Source organism: Salmo trutta, chromosome 13 (assembly GCF_901001165.1).
Source record: "Salmo trutta chromosome 13, fSalTru1.1, whole genome shotgun sequence".
Taxonomy (NCBI): Eukaryota; Metazoa; Chordata; class Actinopteri; order Salmoniformes; family Salmonidae; genus Salmo; species Salmo trutta.
This window is the reverse complement of record NC_042969.1, coordinates 81,040,928-81,047,035: the sequence shown is the minus strand read 5'-3', so window position 1 is coordinate 81,047,035 and position 6,108 is coordinate 81,040,928. Positions and strand designations below refer to the sequence as shown.

Below are 6,108 nucleotides of genomic sequence, written 5' to 3'. Positions count from 1 at the left end.
TAGAGAATACACACACACACACACGTTTCTCAGGCTTAGAGTCATTAGCAGAGCTAAACGGCTGCCATCAGTCTCTGCTCTCTTCTACCCAGCCCAGCTCAGCTCAGCCTAGCCCAGCTCAGCCTAGCCCAGCCCAGCTCAGCTCAGCCCAGCCTAGCTCAGCCTAGCCCAGCTCAGCCTAGCCCAGCCTAGCCCAGCCTAGCTCAGCCTAGCCCAGCCTAGCCCAGCACAGCCTAGCCCAGCTCAGCCAGCGTAGCCCAGCCCAGCTCAGCTCAGCCTAGCCCAGCTCAGCCTAGCTCAGCCTAGCCCAGCTCAGCCTAGCCCAGCCTAGCCCAGCCTAGCTCAGCCTAGCCCAGCCTAGCCTAGCCCAGCACAGCCCAGCCCAGCTCAGCCAGCGTAGCCTAGCCCAGCTCAGCCTAGCCCAGCTCAGCCCAGCAAAGCCTAGCCCAGCCTAGCTCAGCCTAGCCCAGCTCAGCCTAGCTCAGCCTAGCCCAGCTCAGCCTAGCCCAGCCTAGCACAGCTCAACCTAACCCAGCCCAGTTCAGCCTAGCACAGCTCACAGTAAGGACCACACTATTAAATATTTGAGGCAGATAGGTAGAACACACATCTCATACATACTATAACCTAGCCTATACAAAGACAGACACACACCTATGTAAATTCCAGGCAGCTGCAGTGCAGAGTGAAGGAGCTACAGCGAGATGGGGATAGAGAGAAAGAGAGCAAGATGGGGGGAGAGATCGAGAGATGGGGAGGGAGAGAGATAGGGAGAGACAGAGAGAGCGAGAGATGGGGCGAGAGAGAGAGAGATAGGGAGACAGAGAAAGAGATAGGGGGAGAGACAGAGATATATGGGAGAGAGAGGGAGAGATAGAGAGAGACAGACAGAGAGAGAGAGACAGAGACAGAGAGAGAGAGAAAGAGAGAGAGGGAGAGGGAGAGAGAAAGATGAGAGCATTTAAGGCAGCTCCACACAGGATTATGGGATGGAGAGGGAGAGGCGGTAAATGGACAAATCTATCTCTCTCCTCTTCCCTTCCTTCCTCCGTATCTGCCTCTCCCTCCTTTACTTTCTCCTTATCCCAGCCTTCAAGGTCCTCGGTGTCCAAATCACTAGACTTAAAATGGTCCAAACACATGTGCACAGTTGTGAAGGCCCAACAGCGCCTCTTCCCCCACAGGAGGTTGAGAGCATTTTGACTGGCTCACTGTCTGGTATGGCAACAGCACCACCCTCGATCACATGGCGCTACAAAGGCTGATGTGGACTATTGAACAGCTTCTATCTCTGATAAATAGCTACACAGACTATCTGAGATATAACCTTGTATCTTCATTTAAGTTTTATTTCACACACACACTGTCACTCACTCACTCACTCACTCACTCACTCACTCACTCACTCACTCACTCACTCACTCACTGTCACTCCAACACTCACACACTGTCACTCAAACACTCACTCACACACACTGTCACACCAGCACTCACTCACACACACATTGTCACTCCAACACACACTGTCACTCCAACACTCACTCACACACACACTGTCACTCCAACACTCACACACACACACACTGTCACTCCAACACTCACACACACACACTGTCACTCCAACACTCACACACACACACACTGTCACTCCAACACTCACACACACACACACTGTCACTCCAACACTCACACACACACACACTGTCACTCCAACACTCACACACACACACACAGTCACTCCAACACTCACTCACACACACACTGTCACTCCAACACTCACTCACACACACACTGTCACTCCAACACTCACACACACACACACACACACACTGTCACTCCAACACTCACTCACACACACACTGTCACTCCAACACTCACTCACACACACACTGTCACTCCAACATTCACACATTGTCACTCCAACACACACTGTCACTCCAACACTCACACACACACACACACACTGTCACTCCAACACTCACACACACACACTGTCACTCCAACACTCACTCACACACACACTGTCACTCCAACATTCACACATTGTCACTCCAACCCACACTGTCACTCCAACACTCACACACACACACTGTCACTCCAACACTCACACACTCCATCATCTGCTCACTCACACATAATATGCACATACATTTACAGTGCATTCAGAAAGTATTCAGACCCCTTGAATTTTTCCACATTTTGTTTCGTTAAAGCCTTATTCTAAAATTGATTAAATCTTTTTTTTCCTCCCCTCATCAATCTACAAACAATACCACATAATGACAAAGAAAAAACTGGTTTTTAGAAATAAAATAAAAACTTATTGACATAAGTATTGAGACCCTTTGCTATGAGACTACATTTTGCTCAGGTGCATCCTGTTTCCACTGATCATCCTTGAGATGTTTCTACAACTTAATTGAAGGCCACCTGTGGTAAATTCATTTGATTGGACATGATTTGAAAGGGAAAAACCTGTCTATATAAGGTCCTACAGTTGACAGTGAATGTCAGAGCAAGAATCTTCCAGAAGGACAACCATCTCTGCAGCACTCCACCAATCAGGCCTTTATGGTAGAGTGGCCAAATAGAAGCCACTCCTCAGTAAAAGACACACGACAGCCCGCTTGGAGTTGGCCAAAAGGCACCTAAAGGACTCTCAGACCATGAGAAAGAAGATTCTTTGGTCTGATGAAACCAAGATTGAACTCTTTGGCCTGAATGCCAAGCGTCATGTCTGGAGGAAACCTGGCATCATCCCTACGGTGAAGCATGGTGGTGGCAGCATCATGCTGTGGGGATGTTTTTCAGCGGCAGGGACTGGGAGACTAGTCAGGATCGAAAATTGAGGGAAAGAAAACTTGCTCCTGAGCGCTCAGAACCTCAGACTGGGGGCGAAGGTTCACCTTCCAACAGGACAATGACCCTAAGCACACAGCCAAGATAACGCAGGAGTGGCTTCGGGACAAGTCTCTGAATGTCCTTGAGTGGCCCAGCCAGAGCCCGGACTTGAACCTGATCGAACATCTCTGGAGAGACCTTAAAATAGCTGTGCAGAAACGCTCCCCATCCAACCTGACAGAGTTTGAGAGGATCTGCAGAGAAGAATGGGAGAAACTCCCCAAATACAGGTGTGCCAAGCTTGTAGCGTCATACTCAAGAAAACTCGAGGCTGTAATCGCTGCCAAAGGTGCTTCAACAAAGCTTTTATAAATGAGCTATTTCAGTTTTTATTTGATTTATTAATTTATTTTTAATACATTTGCAAACATTTCTAAAAACCTGTTTTTGCTTCGTCATTATGGGGTATTCAAATCAAATCAAATGTTATTTGTCACATGCGCCGAATACAACAGGTGTCGACCTTACAGTGAAATGCTTACTTACAAGCATGTGTGTAGATTGATGAGGGGGAAAAAACTATTTAATCAATTTTAGAATAAGGCTGTAACGTAACAAAATGTGGAAAAAGTCAAGGGGTCTGAATACTTTCTGAATGCACTGTGTACTGACTCTACACACACACAGACCCATTCACATACAAGCTGCTGCTACTCTGTTTATCTTATATCATGATGCCTAGTCACCTTACCCCTATACACATCTACCTCCATCAATCCAGTATCTCTGTCACCTTCACCTATACATATCTACCTCCATCAATCCAGTATCTCTGTCACCTTACCCCTATACATATGTACCTCCATCACTCCAGTATCTCTGTCACCTTCACCTATACATATCTACCTCCATCACTCCAGTATCTCTGTCACCTTCACCTATACACATCTACCTCCATCACTCCAGTATCTCTGTCACCTTACCCCTATACACATCTACCTCCATCACTCCAGTATCTCTGTCACCTTCACCTATACACATCTACCTCCATCACTCCAGTATCTCTGTCACCTTACCCCTATACACATCTACCTCCATCACTCCAGTATCTCTGTCACCTTCACCTATACACATCTACCTCCATCACTCCAGTATCTCTGTCACCTTACCCCTATACATATCTACCTCCATCACTCCAGTATCTCTGTCACCTTCACCTATACACATCTACCTCCATCACTCCAGTATCTCTGTCACCTTACCCCTATACACATCTACCTCCATCAATCCAGTATCTCTGTCACCTTCACCTATACATATCTACCTCCATCAATCCAGTATCTCTGTCACCTTACCCCTATACATATGTACCTCCATCACTCCAGTATCTCTGTCACCTTCACCTATACATATCTACCTCCATCACTCCAGTATCTCTGTCACCTTACCCCTATACATATCTACCTCCATCACTCCAGTATCCCTGTCACCTTACCCCTATACACATCTACCTCCATCACTCCAGTATCCCTGTCACCTTACCCCTATACATATCTACCTCCATCACTCCAGTATCCCTGTCACCTTACCCCTATACATATCTACCTCCATCACTCCAGTATCTCTGTCACCTTACCCCTATACACATCTACCTCCATCAATACAGTATCCCCTTACCCCTATACATATGTACCTCCATCACTCCAGTATCCCCTTACCCTTATACATATCTACCTCCATCACTCCAGTATCCCCTTACCCCTATACATATCTACCTCCATCACTCCAGTATCCCTGTCACCTTACCCCTCCTATACAGTGGGGGAAAAAAGTATTTGATCCCCTGCTGATTTTGTACGTTTGCCCACTTACAAAGAAATGATCAGTCTATAATTTTAATAGTAGGTTTATTTGAACAGTGAGAGACAGAATAACAACAAAACAATCCAGACAAACGCATGTCAAAAATGTTATGAAATGATTTGCATTTTAATGAGGGAAATAAGTATTTGACCCCTCTGCAAAACATGACTTAGTACTTGGTGGCAAAACCCTTGTTGGCAATCACAGAGGTCAGACGTTTCTTGTAGTTGGCCACCAGGTTGGCACACATCTCAGGAGGGATTTTGTCCCACTCCTCTTTGCAGATCTTCTCCAAGTCATTAAGGTTTCAAGGCTGACGTTTGGCAACTCGAACCTTCAGCTCCCTCCACAGATTTTCTATGGGATTAAGGTCTGGAGACTGGCTAGGCCACTCCAGGACCTTAATGTGCTTCTTCTTGAGCCACTCCTTTGTTGCCTTGGCCGTGTGATTTGGGTCATTGTCATGCTGGAATACCCATCCACGACCCATTTTCAATGCTTTGGCTGAGGGAAGGAGGTTCTCACCCAAGATGTGACGGTACATGGCCCCGTCCATCGTCCCTTTGATGCGGTGAAGTTGTCCTGTCCCCTTAGCAGAAAAACACCCCCAAAGCATAATGTTTCCACCTCCATGTTTGACGGTGGAGATGGTGTTCTTGGGGTCATAGGCAGCATTCCTCCTCCTCCAAACACGGCAAGTTGAGTTGATGTCAAAGAGCTCCATTTTGGTCTCATCTGACCACAACACTTTCACCAGTTGTCCTCTGAGTCATTCAGATGTTCATTGGCAAACTTCAGACGGGCATGTATATGTATTCTTGAGCAGGGGGACCTTGCGGGCGCTGCAGGATTTCAGTCCTTCACGGCGTAGTGTGTTACCAATTGTTTTCTTGGTGACTATGGTCCCAGCTGCCTTGAGATCATTGACAAGATCCTCCCGTGTAGTTCTGGGCAGATTCCTCACCGTTCTCATGATCATTGCAACTCCACGTGGTGAGATCTTGCATGGAGCCCCAGGCCGAGGGAGACTGACAGTTCTTTTGTTTCTCTTCCATTTGTGAATAATCGCACCAAATGTTTTGACCTTCTCACCAAGCTGCTTGGCGTTGGTCTTGTAGCCCATTCCAGCCTTGTGTAGGTCTACAATCTTGTCCCTGACATCCTTGGAGAGCTCTTTGGTCTTGGCCATGGTGGAGAGTTTGGAATCTGATTGATTGATTGCTTCTGTGGACAGATGTCTTTTTTACAGGTAACAAGCTGCGTTTAGGAGCACTCCCTTTAAGAGTGTGCTCCTAATCTCAGCACGTTACCTGTATAAAAGACACCTGGGAGCCAGAAATCTTTCTGATTGAGAGGGGGTCAAATACTTATTTCCCTCATTAAAATGCAAATCAATTTATAACA

The 6,108-nt window shown here is 46.9% G+C and overlaps 1 protein-coding gene across 1 annotated transcript in view; it reads right to left on the bottom strand.

Moving 5' to 3' along the window:
• The window catches only part of LOC115206855 (cytoplasmic dynein 2 heavy chain 1), a 91,016-nt gene that overhangs the window by 8,332 nt on the left and 76,576 nt on the right, over positions 1-6,108 (bottom strand). The window lies entirely within an intron of this gene.